Raw genomic sequence first — 22,368 nt, forward strand, 5'->3', positions numbered from 1 at the left:
ATTGCAAAAAAAAAAAAAAAAAAAAAAAAAAGAAATATTCCCCCAGAAAAAAGCAATTGAAAAGAAAGCGAGACATCGCTGTGGTGGTCTTGGTTTCTCCTTTCTTAGTCGCATCCAACGCGCAACCTAATTCTCTCCTCGTGCCTGTTACCGGCCACTAGACAGAACCACCGCCCCCCACCACCGCAACCACTACAACCACCGTGCCTCGAATGCCTCTCTTATCTCTCCCCCTCCGCTTCTGTTGCAGATTTCTCCGGCCACCGCCGTGCAACAATTGCGAACCACCGCGATAAAAGTGATAAAGATTATTGGGCAAAAAAAAGCTCATTAAGCTTACATAATTTCCTCTCAAATTGAATTGGGGAGTGTTTAATTACCGATGGGTAACATTTTTGTGAAGAAACCCAAGATCACTGAGGTCGATCGTGCAATTCTCTCTCTTAAAACTCAAAGACGCAAACTGGGTCAATATCAGCAACAGGTAACTCAACTCTTCTTGCCCCTTTTCCCACTTTTTTGGGGAATTTTGTTTTCTGCGTAACATTTCAAATCTTTTGTATTTTTCTGGGTCATATTTAAAAAGCCAGATTTTATTGATGATTTTTGTTTTCTGCTGATCTGATTGTCTTTGATTCTGATTTGATTATATATTTGGTTTCATACTATGCATATAAAAGTAAAATGCACAACATTTATAAGCTAGATTGTTGAATTTTTGGATTTGACTCACGGGGAGTAGCTCAATATACTGAAAATCGGTCTTAGCTGCTCGTTTTGCCATCCGAAATATTTGACTTGGATTGGGTTGGGTAAATGCTGTCATTGTTAATTATATTTACAGAGTTTGTGTAATTTGGTGTTTAGTTTTGATGGTTATGGCATCTGCTATATCTGTTTTTAGCTTTAATTGATAGGATGAAATGGACTATTGTAACTGGCTAGGAAGTTATTGGAATCGAGTTGTGGGGGGAGTTGTTAAAGAGTTACTGAACAAATGTTCTTTTTGAAAAGGGCGTTGGTACCATTGTGTTAGATTGTTTGCTTTTAAAGAGCCAAGGCCATGACATTGTATAGCGACTTGAAAGACAATACAATATCCTTCAAACTGAAGGAATGTACTATGTATATTGTTTTGATGCTTCGCTATCTTATATATGACATTTCAACTGTGTAATCACCAATATGAAAGGAGGATTCATCACTACCTATTGAACTAACGGAAGAAAGGGTTGGGAAAGACTATAGGTGTTACTTATTTCACTTGTATGTGATCTGATGTGTAACTGATATATATATATATATATATATATATATATATATATATATATATATATATATATACATATATATATATATATATTTATTTATTTATTTATTTTTTTGGTAAGTTAGAAAGTTCATTAAAATCAAATGAGCACAATCACAATACAGAGTACTCGAGGGGCAGAAAACCTTCTAGGAAGGATACCCCCCTACCTCAAGCCTCAAACATACAACATAGCCAACATGCCTAAAACACTCATTTTACAAAGACTCAAACCATTCCTTGTCGTGCTGCGGTATCATTACTCATTATACTTCTTATCCCGGATCTCACAGTCCCTTGAACCCTTTTAATTACTGGTTTACACTGGCCACCTTAAACTCCCATAAGGCTTCTGTTCTAGCACGCCAAATCACGTACACAACGGCAGCAACTGCAGCAGTAGCTACGTGCTTCCAGAACTGAGACTTTTAGTTCTCTTGTTTATCCATCGAAGAAGAACAAAGAAGTCAGTAGTGTCAGCTCTAATCAGTAACCAACCTTTAATTTGTTGTATTCGTTGCTTGCTGTACTGCACAGTAGAAAAATAGGTGCTTGTGAAACTCCACCTCCTTATTGCAGATAGGACATAGATCAGAGTTACTAATATCTTGTCTGCAACCTCCCAAGTTCATAGCCAACGGGCCAACCACATTACGGACTGGTGTTTAGGTACAGGAAATCTTCACCACACCATTTTAAACAATTGTAATCTTTGCCCCTGCCTATTTGGCTCAGCGTATATTGTAACACCAAGCTTAAATCATGCTTAGCCATGTCAACTCTAGTCCTACCATTGTAAATTGCATTGACCCATCTCACCCACAAGTGTCATCTTTCCTCTCGATGTTCCAGACTTGTTTTCCCAAAGCTGCTCTATTCCAAAACATCACATTCCAAATACCTAAACCACCAAATTTCTTAGCCTTACACAGGTTATCCCAGGCCACATACCCAAGCTTCGAAGTATTGTGACTCCCTGAATCATCTGCACATAGCATTTATCTTCAACTGACTTGGGCAAAGTAAAAAATTTGTCCATTACACATTAATAAGTTGTAACCTTCCAGCAAAAGAAAGGTGCCTAGAGCTCCAAACTTTAATCCTAGGATTCCTAGCCATCATTTTCCCACCCAATTTTCACAATCAGCTGCTGTTATTTTCTTTGCACTAACAGGCTCTCCCAAATATTTGGAAGGGAGAGTATCCACCTTGAAACCAGAGATATCGGAAATGGCCACAACTTCATTCTGATTCAGGCCTCAACTGTAAACTCCTGACTTGTTCTTATTAGCACAAAAACCGGAGGTGTCAGAGAAAAGGTTAAGCCCTTGAAGAATCATATTTTTAGAAGTAGAATCCCTTACAAAATAGGATCAGATCGTCAGCAAAACAAAGATGATTCAGATTTAGAGTCCTGCACTTAGAATGGTACTTGTACTGTTTTTGAGCACCTATATAAGCCATAGTCCTTCTTAGGTACTCCATAGTTCATACACACCATAAAAAGCAAGGGAGACAGCGGGTCTCCTTGCCTAAGCCCCCTCTTGGTCTGAAAAAAACCAGTCGGCACACCATTAATCATAAAGTGAAACTAGGGCTCTGAGCACAAGTCATTATTAAACTTGTGAATAATCTGGAGAACCAAGCGCCAATAACATTTCTTGCAAAATTACCCACTCAACCGTATCATATGCTGTTTGGATATCTACCTTTAAACATACACCATCTGGTTTTGACTCCTTCAATAGATCTTTACCAAGTCTTGGCAAATCAAGACGTTTTGCAGAGTACTTCTTCCTGTCACGAAGGCCCCTTGAGTATCAGGGATCACATCAGAAGCTGTATTGTTATTATGATGCTTGAAGTCAGAATATGATGATCTTTCCAACTAATTTCAAGGAAAAATATGACTTATGCATTTCATATCCATTTGGTTTTCCATTTCCTATTTGTCTGAGAGGGCTGTTGAAAGTGCAACATTGTGATTTGGCTAGTAAAATACTGGTATCTTTATATATTAGTCAATTGGAGTCTGCCTCCTTAAGCTTGAGCTTTTGTGATAAAAAGTATTGTCAGTATTCTATTGGTTATCTATACAGATTTTCCGGGGGGAAGAGGGGGGGGGGGGAATATTCAACTCTTCTTTAAGAAAATGACAGAATAAATTGCTGTGAGATTAACTCTTCTTCAGTGAAGTAAGTCTTTCTCATGGGGGTGAGGGGTATGTTTGTACTTTGGGTCTTTGGAACTTATATGGAGTTTTGTGAGTATAAGAGCTTTTTTCTGGTGAATGAGTTTGTTTAGGGATCTTAAATATTTTGTGTTACGTAACATGTACCCCACATTTCGCTAAAACATGACTGGATGTATCTAAGAATGTCCAATTAGAAACTTCTAGTATGCATGTCTTACACTGAAAAAAAAGAAAACAAATGAATATACCTGTATGATACTGTTAGACACAAACTTACAGTTCAGCAAAGTTTGTAGATTTTTTATTTGCTTTAACTTAAGGCATGGGTTTTTTATAGTACGTGGATTGAAATTGAGGTAATGGGCTTCAGCAGTTCCAACTGCCGAGCATGTTTCCAAAGCAGATCTGGACAACAGATTCATATTTTTAATAGGGTCTTTTTGTAAGTTGGTTTCTTGTTGTTGCCTTTCGCAGTATTTTTGTAATATCTGGGTTGGATTTGAACTGTACATTTTTCTCTGGTGGCATACTCAAATTTGCAATTTAATCCTTCCTCTCATAAAGTCCACATCTGCAGCACTTCTTCTTATCTCATCGTGGATTTCTGTCTTTTCAGCTTGAAGCTGTCATCGAAGCTGAAAAACAAGCTGCAAGGGACTTGATTCGTGAAAAGAGAAAAGATAGAGCCTTGCTTGCATTAAAGAAGAAGAAGGTGCAGGAAGAATTGCTTCAGAAATTGATGCTTGGCTAATAAATGTTGAGCAGCAAGTAAGAACTAAAGACAACATAGTCTTCCGGTTTTTGTATGCTAGTTTAAATGGCCTTATTCTTTTGAAGACCTTAGTTTTACAATTTTATTTGATTTAGTTGGCAGATATAGAATTATCCAGCAAGCAGAAGGCTGTTTTTGAGAGCTTGAAGGCGGGAAACAACACAATGAAAGCAATACAAAGTGAGCTTAACCTGGATGATGTTCAGAAGTTGATGGATGATACTGAAGAAGCGAGAGCCTATCAAGAGGTATGCATCTCTTTATTCATTTTGTTTCCTCTTCAGTGGGATTAAATTGAGATTATAAGTGGTCTGAAATGTCGTATAGTTTACCTGCTGAATTGACTGTCATAATTTCTTTCTTCTTTTTCCTGGAGGCTTGGAATTGGGTGTAGAATTTAAAACTTTATCATGGCAGTAAATAAGGTAAAAAATGGCCTGCAAATAAAATAAATTACTGCAGTTGTAATACAAAGTATAAATAGTAACCCTTGTCACTTTGCCAGTCTTAACTCCCATTTCCTATAATCCAATCAATGTCCATGCCTCGTCTGAAAGGTTGTTATTCACCTTTTCACGTCATAATGACAAAGTCGAGGTGTCATGACCAGATGTTTGGCATTTACCTTATACAATTGTAATACAAAGCAGTTGCAGCTATTAGTTATCAGTTTCTAGCTGATACTACGTAATTATGTTTTATTGCCATGGGGATCCTCGAGTCTCCATGAAGATGTCTCTCGTATTTCTCCTTTATTGGAAAGTTGCAGCCACTTATTACTTCAATAGGTAGTGTCCGGTGACCAACAATTATATACAATTTTAGACGAAATTTGGAGATTCTGGGATCCCGTCTCAGAAACTCTATACATTTTGAGGAATGTGTCCGATGGGTCATATAAGGAAGTTTGGAATCATAAAACCTCTAGTTGGTCACTTAGAGCCACGAAATGGCCTTGATTCAACAACTTGCATTTGTAAGAATATAGGCTAACATGTTATTTAAGAGGCGAATTAGATGGTTCTAAGCACCCAATATGCCCCCGGGGACCCATGGCCCATGGGGGTATATGGGAATCATCCGGACCTCTAACCTCTAACCGTTTTTGACAAAATTTGGAGCTTCCGGGACCCCGTCTCGGAAACTCCTAAAATTTTGAGATGTGTTCGAATCATAAAACCCCACTAGTTGGTCATTTAAAGCCACATAATGGCCTTGATTCAACAACATGCGCTTGGAAAAATATCGGCTAAAATGTCAGCTTCCTGCTTTATACTTGGTTGGTATGTGGACAACCTTGCTGTCAACTTCTGAGTGTGTCCTTTGCAACTATTGCTGCTTATAACAGGAATAGAATCCACATCGAGCTTCATGTTTATTTTGGTGATGACATGTTTGGCGGCACATACACATGGTACACTTGACAAATTATTTATGCTGCCAATATGAATTAGGAAGAAAAAGACATGGGGACAACACTTATAGGTACATTATAGAAAACCATAGATGGAAGGTAGCTTTGCAATGGCCACCAATGCACTATTACTTGCAATTCATATTTTCTTCGGAATTACTTATAAAAGTTATAATCGATTGGCTCTAACTGTTCACTCTATACGTTATGTAAACCTGTGGGCATTTCTTGTGAGAATTTAGTTAGTTTGTTTTAGTAATTTTTTTTATATATATATATATATATATATATAAGACTAATAATCTTTCATCTGGTATCTGGTATCTGTTTCTAGGAAATAAATGCCATATTGGGGGAGAAACTATCTGCTGATGGCGAGGAAGAAGTATTAGCAGAATTTGAGAATCTAGAAGCACAGGTATGTTTATCAGTGTCTAGTATAAGAACTTGCTGAGCTGATTGAAACTGTCACAATTCTCATTGTTATTTGTCTTGCATGCATGTCATACACAGGGGAACTTTCCTAAGCATAGAAATTTCATGTTTTCAGGGACATTTCGAGTTATGCAACAGTGCAACACCTAAAAAGAACTAAAGAGCTGGTTTGTTCTCTTCCCTATTCATGTCCTGCATTGTTTTCAAGATTTTATTTATCACTGAAGGCCATGTAACTGACATGCCTGCTTTTTATTGTACCTTCTATGCAGGATGCTAATTTGAGCTTCTCGCTGATCGCCCTAGGCTTTCTTCTTGCGCAGAGACATCTTGATCAAGAGGTGTACTTTCTATTTTTGTTTGCATTTTAGTAATTTTGATATCTAGGGTTGGGGTTTTTATCTATTTTTCTTTTCTCTTTTCCCTGTCTATCGCACTTTTTTTTAAAATGAATTTTGCATTTCCCATTATCTACTCCCCGTGCATCTTCCACCACCTTCTTCCTCCCAATATATCTTTGGAGAATTTCTGATCGTGTTCAGTGTTCTTCTTTCTCCTCCATTGTTCACATTTCTGTACAACTCCTGGCTACCCTATGGACATCTACAAGAGCTCTTCGATACTACCACAAGGTATCTTTTTATCTCTCATGTTTTTTTTTTTTTTTTGTAATTGAACTTGAGTTTAACTTATAGAAGATGGCCCTGCTCCTTTAATGTGTTGATTTTTAGGGTTTAATTTAGGAGATATGTGGTAGTCATTTAGGAGATATAATTAAGGTTCGTGTTTAATAAGTGTTTCATGCCCATCAGCCCATGGTTTATACGTCTATAGAGTTTTAGCTTCTGACTTTTGTTCACATTTTACGTTATTTTTTTTCTTTCTAAATTTTATAGCTTCTCGATGACTTCGAGGCCCGATCAGTTGACGGAAAAAGCATGGTTAGCAGTGGAGGAATATTCATCATTTAGGAGGTTGTGGAGGGTAAGATTTTTTTTTTTTGAAAATCACTCTTTTGTTTTGAAGTAGCAACACGCAAGTTTCATCTAAGCTTGTATGTTTATAAAGAACTTGAGGGAAGTATATGGAGGATTGTATTTAGTTTTGGATCACCTATACTTAAAAGTGGAATCCAGCGCTGGCATCAATTAGGAACTATGAATTTTCTTTCCACATACAAGATCGGTTATTTAAGTATATATACTAGAGGAATGGATTTTGGGTTTTTAGAAATTTGGCTGGTTGGCTCATTGATGCTTGAAAAGGGTATCAAAAGGGGCATCGTGTAGACGTGTATGGACTAGGTATTTTATCCTATGTCAAAACTTTAAAATAGGTCATTGTAGACTAAAAGTGGACCTCTCTGGTAGTTATTGTCAACAAAAATAATCTTGTACCAGCACTTTGTTTTTCCTTGTTCTCTGGTAATGTTAAACCGAAATCGTTTCTTTTTTTTTTGATGCAAGCTTGGAACATTACATTAAAAGTTCAAAGATACAAAAGCGTCATAAGAGTTCATGGAGGCCTATCCTCCATCAAAAGATCCAGAACAAACTCTGGTGCTTGTTCAATAATACATATATTATGATTAGCAATAATATCAGTTCTACACATCCTTGCCATTCTATCAGCAACTTGATTGGTTCCCCTGGCTTCAAATTCCAACTTGATATCCTGCATCTCCATAAGGAGATCCCTGCATTGTTGCACAATAATGAAGTTAGCATCCCTTATGGTCTCCCCTAGCCCAATTTTGTTGACTGCCTTCTGAGAGTCCGAGTTAACAGTGACCCTAGACCATCCTTGCTCCTTGATAACCTGCAAAGTAACTAGAATGGCACGCAATTCCCCCATAAGAGCTGATTGGGTACAACATTTCTGCTGAAAACCCAGAATCCACTCCCCCTTCTCATCTCTAACAAGCCCCGCAATACTAGCAACAGATTCTACATTTATGAATGAGGTGTCACAGTTAGCTTTGAGCCAACCAGGTGGTGGTGGTTTCCAAGAAGGTAGGTTGGTAGAGGTGGGAGAGAATGAGGTCAGGCTACAAGGCTTGGAAGTGTGGTATTCCCAGGCGAGAGCTTGGGCTTCCGAAGTGCACCTTACCGTAGAGTTTTGTGTTTGGGTAAAGACCAAGGAGTTTCTTCTCTTCCATATTGACCAAATGATCGAAGGAAAGAGAGTTCTCCAAGGGAGGGCAATGTGTTGGGGAGGGCTAAAAGTCAGGTTTGAGTGTAGCCAAAGCTGAAGAGGGGGGACAAAAAAGGAGTCATCAACCCCAAAGTGGTGCCATATTTCTTTCGCTTGGTAGCAATCCCTAAGAACATGGATAGTGTCCTCGGGGGCGACATTACACCAAGCACAAATATTAGATGGGCAAAGATGCCTCACAAACAATGTACACATGTGAGGAAGTCTATCATGAAAAGCAAGCCAAATAAAAAATCTAATTTTGGGAAGAGTGTCCGTTTTCCAAATCCATTTCAAAGAGCAAACAGTGGAATGTGCAACATTCTTTACAACAGCCATTGCTTTTTTAAAACAGAATTTTTCATTTGAAGTAAACTCTGAAAACACAAAATCATCTCGAGTAGCTAGTTGGTTGGGGAGGGGAACAGAGCTACAAACCTGTAACACATTTTGAGGAAAAGAGAAAGAAAGAGAATGAAAATCCCACTTCCCATTTTGAATACACTGACTTACATTGAATTGACCTTCCTCCTCTAGTAACGGGCCATGAATGAGACTACGGAGAGAAACTCCCCCAACCCACCTATCCTCCCACAGCTTGACACAATCCCCCTTTCCTATACCCCACGATACACTTGACTTAAACGTTTCCCACATCTTTCCCATAGCTTTCCACAGATGAGACCCGTAGGCAAAGGCCTTAAGCATACTGTTAGACTTAGTATATTTATCTTTTAAAACGCGAACAGCAAGATTTTCCTCTTGATGAAGCATTCTCCACCAAAGCTTAAGAATGTACGCTCTATTTAGAGACCTAACACATCTAATTCCCAGACCCCCATCCTCTTTAGGCTTTGCAATATTTTCCCAGCTAAGCAGGTGCACACCCTTCTTACCCTGATCTTTGCCCCACAAAAACTTAGCTAAACTGCTATTCACAGACTTGAGAATGGACTCAGGTAATAGGAGGCATTGCATATAGTAGTTTGGAATTGTGTTGAGGGTGGTGGAGATTAAACACAATCTTCCGGCTCTTGAGAGAAATTTTGCCTTCCATGAATCAAGTTTTCCAGTAATTTTATGCATGATGAGCTGGACAGAAGCTTTTGTAGGTCTAGTGCCTGAAATGGGAAAACCTAGGTATGGATTGATATCATTTGCCTCTTGGATCCCCAAAGCATCACAAAAACTAATCCTATCACCAGGAGTAGTATTCTTTGAAAAAAGGACTCTACTCTTGGCTATACTAATTGATTGGCCAGATATTTCACAAAAGGAGTCTAGGATATATTTGAGAGTCACCATGTTCCCCCTCGAAGTTTCCCCAAACAACAAAATATCATCCGCAAACAAAAGATGGGAAATGGGGACATTTTTCCTTCCCATGGTAAAGGGGGACCAACACTTCTAAGCTAAAGAGTAGGAAGTCACTGAAATTGAAGATACCAACTCTTTAGCACCTTGTCATTTTGGAAATAAATTTAACGACTTATATGGGCTCCTGACTTACTATGTTTTTAGTGGCATGTGCTTATATATTGTATACATTTATGCTACTTTGAAACTCTGGATTCTCTTTTCAGCTCTTCTTTTTTCTCTTTTTTCTGTAACTTGATTTTAAAAGAAAATATAATAAATCTTCCGAGTTTTGTAGTTCTGGAGGCTGTGATGTTTTTCTTGTTGTACCGGTCGTTTTGGTGCACCATTCATGTGACTAGGTTGTAGCTAGAGAACTGAATTTCCATTGTTCATCATCTATGAAGCAGTGTTTTCTTTTGTCTTTGTATTGTAGTTATTTGTAAGCTTTGCCATGCTTCTTTATTTTTAGTATCAGTTAACTCACATCTTAATGATACATGGAGAGAGGAGAGTTAAACAAGATTATCATTAGTTGTTTCTTTAGATTGGAGTTTTATAGTGCAGAAGAAAACAATATTTGTATTTGGACTGATGTTAAGTAAGTAAGTACATATATATATATATATATATATATATATATATATATATATATATATATATATATATATGTATATATATATATATGTATATATATATATATGTATATTTATTATATTTGTTGCTAAAAACATTTCCATTGATTGTTGACCAGATGGTTCTTCGTCCTCTACTGATGTAACATGTTCCTCCTGGGTCACAGCCTCAAGGCTCCTGTTAGGAGATGGATAAAAGGTAATTTATTTTATGCTTCTTAATTTTGTAGGTTAGGCACCTAGGTTCATCAGATGCCCGGTACTCGTGAAAATGGATAAACGGCAGCTAGGGGGGTTCTGTTTTCTTTAATTCTTATTTCATAGATTAGGTGCTTTCTTTTACATGTTCTAGGCTTAATATGATCATACATTGATTGTTTTTCATTGTGATTAGCTCCTTTTTTAGAACAATCCTTCGTCATCAACTTTGTCACTGTTATTTAAGTAAAACATATAGTGTGATGCTGTCACAAACATGTAAGACGGTGATATATTGTAACTCAAATCAAGACATAAACATGAACTTTTTTAAATGTAGTTGTTACACTACTTTGTTTTATACGTTGGTTTACCATTCTGGGACATCTAGATTATAATAGTTGTGACATTGGAATTTGGCTGGTTGGCTCATTCATGCTTGAAAAGGGTATCAAAGGGGGCGTCATGTAGGGACTAGGTATTTTATTTCATGTCCAAACTTTCAAATAGGTTATTGTAGGCTAGAAGTGGACCTCCCCTGGTAGTTGTCTTGTTGTTATTGTCAACAAAAAGAATCTTGTATCAGCACTTTGTTTTCCTTGTTCTCTGGTAATGTTAAACCGAAATGGTTACTTGGTTGCCCGAGTTCTAAGCTAAACAATAGGAAGACACTGAAATTGAAGATACAATCTCTTTGCCACATTGTAATTTGGGCGATAACTTTAACGGCTTATATGGGATGCTAACCTACTATGTTTTTAGTGGCTTGTGCTTATATATTGTATACATTTATGCTACTTTGAAACTCTGGATTCTTTTTTCAGCTCTTCTTTTTTCTCTTTTTTCTGTAACTTGATTTTAAAAGAAAATATAATAAATCTTCCGAGTTTTGTAGTTCTGGTGGCTGTGATGTTTTTCTTGTTGTACCGGTTGTTTTGGTGCACCGTTCATGTGACTAGGTTGTAGCTAGAGAACTGAATTTCCATTGTTCATCATCTATGAAGCAGTGTTTTCTTTTGTCTTTGAATTGTAGTTGTTTGTAAGCTTTGCCATGCTTCTTTATTTTTGTTTCAGTTAACTCACATCTTAATGATACATGGAGAGAGGAGAGTTAAACAAGATTAGCATTAGTTGTTTCTTTAGATTGGAGTTTTATAGTGCAGAAGAAAACAATATTTGTATTTGGACTGATGTTAAGTATATAGAGTTGTTGCTAATTCATTTTCATTGATTGTTGATCATATGGTTCTTCCTCCTCTGGTGATGTAATTTTGAAGCGACTTAAAACAAGCGCACCTGGACCATGCCTAGCTACTTATTCGCTTTACCGGATGATAGAGGATGGGGACAAAGCTTGTCAAAAATCCAGAAATATTCTGCATAATGTAGGGACTGTTGTTGGTGACTTGTGGCATATGAAAGATGGAGTATATGTTGCCGTATTGATAGCACTTCCAGAGGATAGTAAGTGTTGTTTAATCTGCTTTAAATGTGTAATTATTTATCTGGAAATCCTCTTACAAATGATGTTTTCATGCTTGCTATTTTCTATTTATATATGCTCTATTGTTTTTAGTGTTCAAGTTTATGCAGATGGAAATCATCTAATGATACGTCAGCTGAAGTTAAGAACTTGCTATCAGCTCTTAACGATCTTCATCTGAAACACAAATCACTTGCAGGTGAACTGCGTAAGCATGAGGATGGTGATTTTAAGAACAAAGTTGAACTGAGTTCTTTTCAAGGTAACTTTAATCACCACTAATATTTGTCGTTTTTATTAAATTAGAGTTAGGCTACTTGTCAATGGTGAACAAGTATATTACCATATTAATTCTTTTGTGTGCAGTAGGTATAGTAGGTAATTCATTCAGCCAAGTAATCTATATTAGACATTTGACATTGTTGTGATGTTTCTTACTTGTATTGAGGCATTTACGTGAGGTTGTGGTTATTGCACGTTCACTTTTGAGCCCGGTTACTCTGACTATCCAAATTAACTAGCCATACATGAGTTGCCATACTTGTAACATTTTGTTTATGGTTATAAATGTTAGGGTCCATGCGCTGTAGGAGAACTGTCCATGTCGAATACTTGTAACCTGTGTTACTCAGACTTGTTATCTGTGCCAGACACGATTATGTGTCTAAAGTGTCAAACCCTGTAATTGCTAAGAATTAACCTGACAAACAGATTAATACACAGGGATTAAGGGAAAGGTTTGGGATAGCTTGTATTAACTGATCAGGGTAACCAATTAATTACAAGTGCCACACTTCGAGGGGTGGTTTCCTCCAAAAAGGATAGAACTAAACAATACTTTTCATACCCCTCTATTACATGTATCTCCTTTATTTATAGCTGTGCTAATACGAAGGCTTGGAGCTTACTCTTCTTCCATAACAAACTCTCCTAACAACTTTCTGTTATTCTTCTGTTGTGTGACTATTCTGCCCCTCCTTCTGTAATCCCTTTTCTGCCCTTCTTTCTGGTGTATGTGATTGTAATAGGTGGATGCTTAGCATTACCCCCCACCCAAACTGCCACCTTGTCCTCAAGGTGGAAAGAAGGAAACTGGTAAGAGAGAGTGGCCATGTCTTCCCAAGTTGCTTCAAAGTCCTGAAGACCCTTCCATTTAATCAAGACATCCTTCTTAGTTGGGTCAGCAAAGTGCCCGACTCCCAACAGAGCTTCTGGTTCCACAACCAAGGTAAGATCAGCAGATAACTGGGAAGGGACAGTGGTGGACACTGGCACCTCCCCCACAACAGCTTTCAGTTGTGAAACATGAAACACAGGGTGAATTTTAGCTTCAACAGGAAGATCTAGCTTATAAGCCACTTTTCCAACCTTCTGAATCACCTCATAAGGGCCATAAAAGCGCGCAGCCAATTTCTCATAGGGTCTCTTAGCTAAAGATTGTTGTCGGTAGGGTCTGAGTTTCAAGAACACCTTATCCCCGAGGTTGAAATGAACCTCCCGGCGTGTAACATCCTTCACCTGTTTCATCTTGTGTTGGGCTCGGAGTAGATGCCCTTTGAGGTCATCTATTATAGCATCCCTTTCTAGCAGTTGGTCTTCCAATGATGCCACAGCTGTGCTACCCCTTTCCAACCTAAGTAAAGGAGGGGGATCTCTGCCATATAAGGCCTTGAAGGGGGTGCAGTGAGTTGAAGTGTGAACAGACGTGTTGTAGCAATATTCTGCCCAGGGTAACCATTTTGCCCAACTCTTAGGACTGCCATTAATGAAGCACCTGAGGTAGGCTTCCATCCCCTTGTTCACCACCTCTGTCTGCCCGTCTGATTGAGGATGATAAGCTGTACTTCGATGAAGGGCAGTGCCCTGCAGCTTGAAAAGTTCCTTCCAGAATAAACTCAGAAATATCCTATCCCGATCAGACACAATTGTAGATGGAAAACCGTGCAGCCTGACCACTTCACTTATGAATGTGGAAGCTATTTGAGCAGCCGTGTAAGGGTGTCTCAGTCGCACAAAGTGGGCATACTTAGTGAGTCGATCTACCACTACTAGAACTGAATCATAGCCCATGGATGTAGGAAGACCTTCCACAAAATCCATGGATATGTCCTCCCAAACCTTTTCTGGGATGGGAAGTGGCTGCAAAAGGCCAACAGGGCTGAGGGTGGATGTTTTCTGTTGTTGGCAGACAACACAAGCCCGAACATAATTAGTTACTTGCTTCCTCATGCCAGGCCAGTACCATTCTTGTGCTAGCCGTTGATATGTCTTGAAATCCCCTGAGTGACCTCCTATGGGTGTATTGTGGTATTCATGGAGTAAAGTGGTCACAATGGTTGAATTCACGGGAAGTACGATCCTCCCCTTGAACTTGAGTAACCCCCCTTCAACAAAATAGCCCTTAGGCACTTGCTCCCCTTCCAAGCAAGCCTTTGTTAACTGTTGAATCAAGCCATCTTGCTGGATCACAGTGTGGATGGCTGGCCAATCTAACCCACAAGTGGTCACCATAGACCCCAACTCCTTTGTCACTGCACTTTTACGGGATAATGCATCAGCAACCTTATTTGATGCACCTGGTTTGTAATGGATATCAAAGTCATATCCCATGATTTTGCTAACCCATTTTTGATCGTCATGCCCCACTTCTCGTTGCTCCATGAGATACTTAAGACTTTGTTGATCGGTCCGAATGATGAATTTTCTTCCCAAGAGGTAGTGCTTCCATTTCAAGACGGCAAGCACAATCGCCATCAATTCCTTCTCATAAATGGATTTAAGCCTTGCCCGTTGTCCCAAGACCTTACTGAAGAAAGCTATTGGGTGCTATTGGGTGTCCTTCTTGTAACAACACTGCACCCACCCCAAATCCCGAGGCATCAGCTTCCAGGATGAATAGCTTATCAAAGTTTGGCATGGCCAAAACAGGAGCAGACATCATAGCCTGCTGTAAAGTTCTGAATGCTGTAGTAGCTGACTCATTCCAGTTGAAATTATCCTTCTTGAGTTGTTCTGTCAATGGTTGTGCTATCTTAGCGTACCCCGCAATGAATTTTCTGTAGTATCCAGTCAAGCCCAAGAAACCTCTTAATTCTCTGATGATGTTTACAGGTATGCTCCACTCTAACATGGACTGCACTTTACTCTTATCCACGGACACCCCGTCTGCTGAGATTATATGGCCCAAATAGGCCACACTTTGCTGGCCAAAATCGCATTTCTTTGCATTGGCGTAAAGCTGATGTGAGGCTAACAATTCCAGCACAATAGTAAGATGTTGTTGGTGCTCCTCTGCATTCTTATTGTAGATTAATGTCGTCAAAAAACACCAAGACAAACCGTCTCAAGTATGGCCTGAACACATCATTCATGAGAGCTTGAAACGTTGCGGGGGCATTCGTGAGTCCAAAAGGCATTACGAGGAACTCATAATGCCCTTCATGTGTTCTAAATGCTGTTTTTGCCACATCCTCCTTCCTCACCTTGATTTGGTGGTATCCAGATTTTAAGTCAAGCTTAGAGAAAACTTTAGACCCATGTAATTCATCCAACAATTCATCAATTACAGGGATAGGGTATTTATCCGGAACGGTGACTTTATTCAAAGCCCTATAGTCAACACAAATACGCCATGACCCATCTTTTTTCTTCACAAGTAAAACTGGACTCGAAAAAGGGCTAGATGATACCTGAATGATGCCCGCGTTTAGCATATCATGAACCAGCTTTTCAATCTCATCCTTTTGGCATTGCGGGTACCTGTATGGGCGTACACTCACTGGGTCAGTTCCTTCCTTGAGCACAATAGAATGCTCGTGCCCCCTACCTGGAGGCGATCCACCCGGCATATTAAACACTTTCTCAAAGTTCCGCAGCACCTGTTCTAAGAAGGGGGGAACAGTGGGTAGTGTCTCACTCCCTACAACCTGTTCTCCTTGTCCCTCCAGATGGTTGAACTCGATCAAGAACCCACTGCCTTCCTTGAGTATTGTACGGATCATCGCCTTTAATGACACGAGTGACCTTCCCAAAGAAGGATCACCTACCAGCGTCACTGCAGTGCCATTCAACATGAATGTGAGGGTTTGGGTCTTCCAATTAGTGGTCATAGTACCCAATTTCTCGAGCCATTGAATGCCCAAGATGAGATCAGAATTTCCTAGAGGCAGTGGAAAGAAATCCTCAACCACATCAATTCCCTGTAAGTGTAATGGGACAGCCTGACAAACCCCTTCCCCTTGAACAGATTCTCCAGTTCCCAATGAGACCCCAAAAGCTCTCGACGGCGTCACTGGAAGGAGTATTTTGTCCACAGTGGTCGTCGAAATGAAGTTATGCGTCGCACCGGGATCGATCATGACTACCACCTCTTCTCCGCCGATACGCCCCACCATCTTGATTGTTTTAGGATTGGTCAATCCCATAACAGAGTTTAAAGAAATCTCTGGCTGTATTAACTCATCATCATGAACCTCTGGCACCTCGTCACTCCCGGTACCCGAATCCTCATCATCCTCCACCGTGAGCAACACGCTCAATTCTTTCTTGCTACACACATGGCCGATGTTCCACTTACCATCACAACGGAAACACAATCCCTTCTCCCTCTTGTACTGAAACTCTTTCTCACTCAAACGCCGCACCTCACCGGAAGGTTTGATGGTGCTGTAACTGTAGCCACTGCGCGGGGTCGTGGACGGGGTTGAGGACGATGACAACAAAGCAGAGGTGTTGTTATAATTTGTGTGACCAGATTTAAAAGAGGACGAGTTAGAATACTGACCCATTTTGTTGTTGGATGAGTAAGGCCCATTTCGTTTATGTGGCCCAAAGTTCATCTTATCCTCCACCTTGACAGCCAAGTCCATTGCATGGTCCAGTGAAGTGGGTCCATGTAACCTGACCTCAGCCTTAACTTCATCTTTAAGGTCATTAATAAACTGACCCTTCGCCACCTCCCTTGGAATACCGTCTAATGGTGCGATCAACTCGATAAATTTGCGCCGGTACTCCACCACCGTTCCTGTCTGGCGGTGTTCCAACCATTGTTCATGCAGCGTCCCACCGGAAATCTGCCGGAATCTTCTCAACAACATCCTCTTAGGTTTGTCCCATCGTTCTAAGGGGTGTTGGCTGTTCTCCCACTGGAACCAAGCCAACGCGTCTCCTTCAAGCGCCACCACCGCCGCATCTAGTTTCTCCTCTTCACTGAGTCGGTAAAAGCCAAAAAACTTCTCGGCTCGTAAGATCCACCCATCTGGGTTTGTCCCCTCAAACTGCGGTAGGTCAATCCGTTGAACCGCCAGTTGATGTTTCCGCCACCACCACCACTAGGCGAGCTTCTGAAATTGAACGCTCCCCTGAACCCATCCATCTGTGTGTGGTCTCCCTCCCCCTGATACGTATCATCTTGGTGCAACATGTGAGGCTCCATCTGGGCAGCTGGATGTAGGGCGGTGAGAGATGACCGGATCTCCGCCTGGAACTTAGCTTGGTCGCTCCTGATCAGTGCTAACGTTCCTTCAACGTTCTCCCTGGTCCGGTCAATCCGTCCTTCTATCCGGTAATTTGCAATTTCCAACTCCTCCTTGCTTTTCTGGATAGCTTGCTCAATGCCGGCCGCGATCTGGTCAGCCATGGTTTGCTTGACCGTCTCCATAGCCGAGATTACCGACGATGAAATCTGTTCAGCAATGGTGGATTGTAAACTCGCCAACCGAGTCTGGATTTCTGCCGTTTGTTCTTCCAGGAATTCAATCCTCTGAGTTGTTGCTGGTGGTGCCATGATAAGCAGGATAGTATTGCTCTGATACCACTTTGCTAAGAATTAACCTGACAAACAGATTAATACACAGGGATTAAGGGAAAGGTTTGGGATAGCTTGTATTAACTGATCAGGGTAACCAATTAATTACAAGTGCCACACTTCGAGGGGTGGTTTCCTCCAAAAAGGATAGAACTAAACAATACTTTTCATACCCCTCTATTACATGTATCTCCTTTATTTATAGCTGTGCTAATACGAAGGCTTGGAGCTTACTCTTCTTCCATAACAAACTCTCCTAACAACTTTCTGTTATTCTTCTGTTGTGTGACTATTCTGCCCCTCCTTCTGTAATCCCTTTTCTGCCCTTCTTTCTGGTGTATGTGATTGTAATAGGTGGATGCTTAGCAGTAATTCAATGGAATTCTTGATTTTTATTCCAAAATGAAGTATAAATTGTCCATTCCCATGTTGGATTGTCGAGGATAACACATAGGTTCTTGAGGTGAAAATTGAAACGAAGATCCAACTAACAAGTGAAAATAAAAAATAAAAACTTACAAGGTATACCAAATGAAATATTTTCAGTACCAAGTCCCGTAAAGACGAGAACAAAAGCAAATTGTTGGGACTTCATACGTACGATAAGCTGATAAATCTAAATTATAATTCTTGTTTTTGGTGCTAATTTGTATACGTTTGATTATTGTTTAGTTTGATAATAGCTTGATCTCTTAGTTACGTGCTTTTTATCTGTAATTTTGGGTTTTCTTTGGATTGATTGGAAACTGAAATCCAAGTGAGAAGAGGGGAGGAAGCAAATTGGAAGAGAATTTCTGAAAGATAAGTGAGAAGGGGAGAAGAAAATGTATAGCGAAAACGTGAGGGGAAAAGAGCAAGATAGTGTAAATTGTTAGAAGTGTTCAAGAAGTGGCAATTACGTTGTTTGAAAATGTTGTCTTAGGAAAATGAAATTAATCTAAGCCTATTCAAGCGAGACACGAGAGTGGGTTGTGGTGGATATAAGACTTCATACTCTGATTGCCCTTTAGGAAATGATAAGGGTTAACCTACTCTTTAATGGTGTTTAAACATGTTTGTTAAAAAGTAACTCATATAAAGTAAAAAAAAAACTAGAAGCTCAATAACTTAGTAAGTCTCGGCGTGGAAGTATCAGATCTAACATAAATCATTTAGTTTTGAAGAAACAAAGTCTGGAACATTTAAACATGTAGGAGATATGTGGTAGTAATTTGTAAGATCATTCAATAATGCACTGGTGTGAATCTGAACCTTGAATCATTTTGAGTTATTCCTTGTATTTGTATTGAATTTGTATAAGTTGTTTATATGGAGTTTGTCTCGTTAGTTTTTATCTATGGCAGGAAAAAGAGAAAAGCATTTGACACGTCATCAGTGTACAAAATCTGACAGACGAGATGTTGTTCCGTGCAAGGAAAAACAGTACTATGTGCGATGCATCAGACAATGGTAAGAAGATACTGCAATGCGCTGTGCATTTTGCTACACTTACAAACTCGATTATTGTGCAACTATGTTTCTGTTTTTTTTTAAATAAGGTGTTTTCTTCGGCGAGTAGTTATCCTCGTGCTTCTGAAGTGGAACTTGCACAAGCCTTTCCCTTCTGTCGAATTTTTTTGATTGCAATGAGAGCAATTTGACTGTGCAAGCCTGCCCATGTATTGTTAGATTCTTATGTTTCTTTGAAGATGAATAGAGTAGGATGATATACCTGGGTGTCTAATTGGAGATAGTGAGATACTTGGCATGTTTCCTTGATTTCTCCGAACAACTGAAATTTCTTGGAACTATGAGGTAAAAAGCTGGTTTTTGTCTTGATGTTATCTATTTGCCAGTGTTCATTTGGCTCACTTTCTTAACCTCTTTGCTGCTTATATTGTAGTGTGTAGGCTGTTTTTCTGTTTGGTAAAGAGTGATAAAGATAGTAAGTTTTCCTGATAGTTTTTTCAAGTATGTTCTGTAACACCACTGCAGTATTAATGTGAAGGCGAGAAGCTGTTTTCGAAGTGTGGCAGAGACAAAGCAAGAGCAGAAGAAACATGAACCAAATAAAGTGACAACTTAGATATTGCTCAAATTACTCGTCTACCAAGATTTCAGAGCCTGAGAACTATCCAGCTACAGGTATTTTTGTTCCTTGTGATCTCCTTTTCTCTCTTGTTTTTTTCCTGAATTCATTTGTTGTAGCGATTGCTTTTAAGCTATTCTTAGACATAGATAACTGATGTTTTGTGATGCATTCATACTATGTGGTAAATGGATGTGTGAGATTGCCGATCATATGAAATTTGATGACGACCCTTAAGAAATAAGTGGGCTTCACAGTCCTAATTACATAATACTTAGATACAAACTCTTATGTTAGTGCTTTATGATAAGTTGCATTGTCATGTCTATTAGGTTCTCGTAATCAATTATAATTCTACATTCCTGCTTAATGGGAGGGAAATGGTATGAATTGAGATGGGCAACTACTTGAACTTGCAGTTTACTTCTAAAGAATAGAGTAGATCAACTTGTGCATCTGTGATATTCTTGCAAATTGTGTTTGCCAATCTTGGGATGTTAAGGATATAACCTCATTTATAAAATTGTGTTTACATGAGTAGAAGTTGGGTAGCTGTGCTTGGTAGGAATTCATGGATGGCCATCCAGTAAGCTTTTGAAAATTTTGACTATCTTCGTGAATGAAGAGTTAAAACGAGATGCCTGTTTGTTCCTCCATTGGCTAAGGACATAATTTTTCAGTGCCCATTGTAGGTTTACCTCAGTTGGAACTATGTATCTAGAAGTGGCAGCTTGGGTTGTGATGAACATTCTCAGTGGCTGTGATATTTTTTTTTGGACCCTGTTTCCCGTCAATTTTCTGAGGAATATCGTTATGGAACTCATGTTTTCAGCTCAATAAGATCATATGCTAGGTTTATCTGTTTTCTTTCCCTTGTTTAGGTGTGGAATTAGGGGCTCATTAGCATGGGTTCCACTTCCCCACCCCCTTCCTTCCACCACATATGTTTAATTCTATGCCACCATTAATTTTGAATTTTAGTGTAATAGGAATATTCGAGTAATGAAAGAAGTGGAGTACTACACATTCAATGATTCAAAGATATAAAGAAGTATTACTCGTCCTTCAATGACCTTGTTGTAACAATAGACAAATTTTGAGGCATTAGTGGTACTTCAATATTTCTAATTTTCTCGTCTTTTGTGACATTGACGGAGATCGTAGTTGTCAAATATTAAAGTTTGTTGTTATTTGTGATGTAGGAAGAGGATGTTGCTCCTTTGGAGAGCATGTTTGGCGAAAGATAATTTTAACGCAAAATTAGTAATTATCGTCTTCAAATTCAGATCAAGAAGGGTGAAGCACGGAAGAAGGATGTAAAATTTAGTAATTTTATTAGTTTGCCGGAAAAAATACTTAATTACTTATAAGTAAGAATAATTCTTTAAAATAGTAGTTTGAAAACAACTTAGTGTATATATTAAACTTTTGTGGACAAAAAGGAGAAGGTAGTAACATTGATATACTACCAAACATCATGTATCCTAAAGTTGTCTAAACTTGAAAGCTTCATTTTTCTTTTCATGGCCATAAAACCTTAAATGATACATTATGATATTCTCAATGCAGACTTATCCTCCAAAGATGAACTCAATGGCAATTCTCCCTCTTAACCAAGTGAATGGCTGAATAACGTTGACAGAGGATAGCTTATCATTGACGTGTTTTTATTTATTTCATAAGCATTTTTTGTTGCTGTTACAAATATAGCAACTCTTTAAGCTCATGTCAAAAAAAAAAAAAACAAATATAGCAATTAAGAAAATTATAATTTCACAAAATATGATTATTCATATTTTAATAAAATCAATTTCAATACCTTGGGGGACGGCCAACAACTAGTTAACACAAAAACTTAAAATATGACGGTGTTAATATCTTACCATATCACCTTATTTTGGTTATACATTTTCTGTTTGATTAGGATAAACAATAATGCCTACATCATCACTAGTTGTTTTAAGAGGAAGAACTAGTGTTCGGTCGGGCGATGCCCCGGGTTACTAATTTGAACATCGATATATTTTGGTAAGCATTATGAAAAAAGTCGGTGTATATTATACACTTAGATGTTCCAAGTTACATGTATTTATGTGCAATTAAGATCATATTTAATGGTTGGCTAATATGGTAAGATATGAACCTTATTGTGTTATCGGAAAGTATTAAGTATTAACAAAAAACACTTGAATATGACGGTGGTAAGGATCCGTTATTCGACTTATTTTGACTGAACTTATATTATCTTATTTTATCTGAAAAAAACTTATTATTTTGTCTGAAATAAAAGTCACAATAAGCCGAACGAAACAGAACCTAATACTTGATACTTTCCGATCACAAATTATCTGATGATGACGAGGAAGAAGTATTAGCCAATTGGACGGCTTTTCATTAAGTGTCTGCAAACCGATATCGAGAAGGAACATAAAGCACCCGTACGGCGGTACTTGACCCAAAGGCACCTTATTTTCTACTAAAACTCTTAACGAACATTACGGTTAT

The 22,368-nt window shown here is 38.9% G+C and overlaps 1 pseudogene; it reads left to right on the forward strand.

Moving 5' to 3' along the window:
- LOC110794095 (vacuolar protein sorting-associated protein 20 homolog 2-like) lies at positions 1 to 21,410 on the forward strand (annotated as a pseudogene).
- The last annotated feature ends 958 nt before the right edge of the window (positions 21,411 to 22,368 follow it).

Source organism: Spinacia oleracea, chromosome 6 (genome assembly GCF_020520425.1).
Source record: "Spinacia oleracea cultivar Varoflay chromosome 6, BTI_SOV_V1, whole genome shotgun sequence".
NCBI lineage: Eukaryota > Viridiplantae > Streptophyta > Magnoliopsida > Caryophyllales > Amaranthaceae > Spinacia > Spinacia oleracea.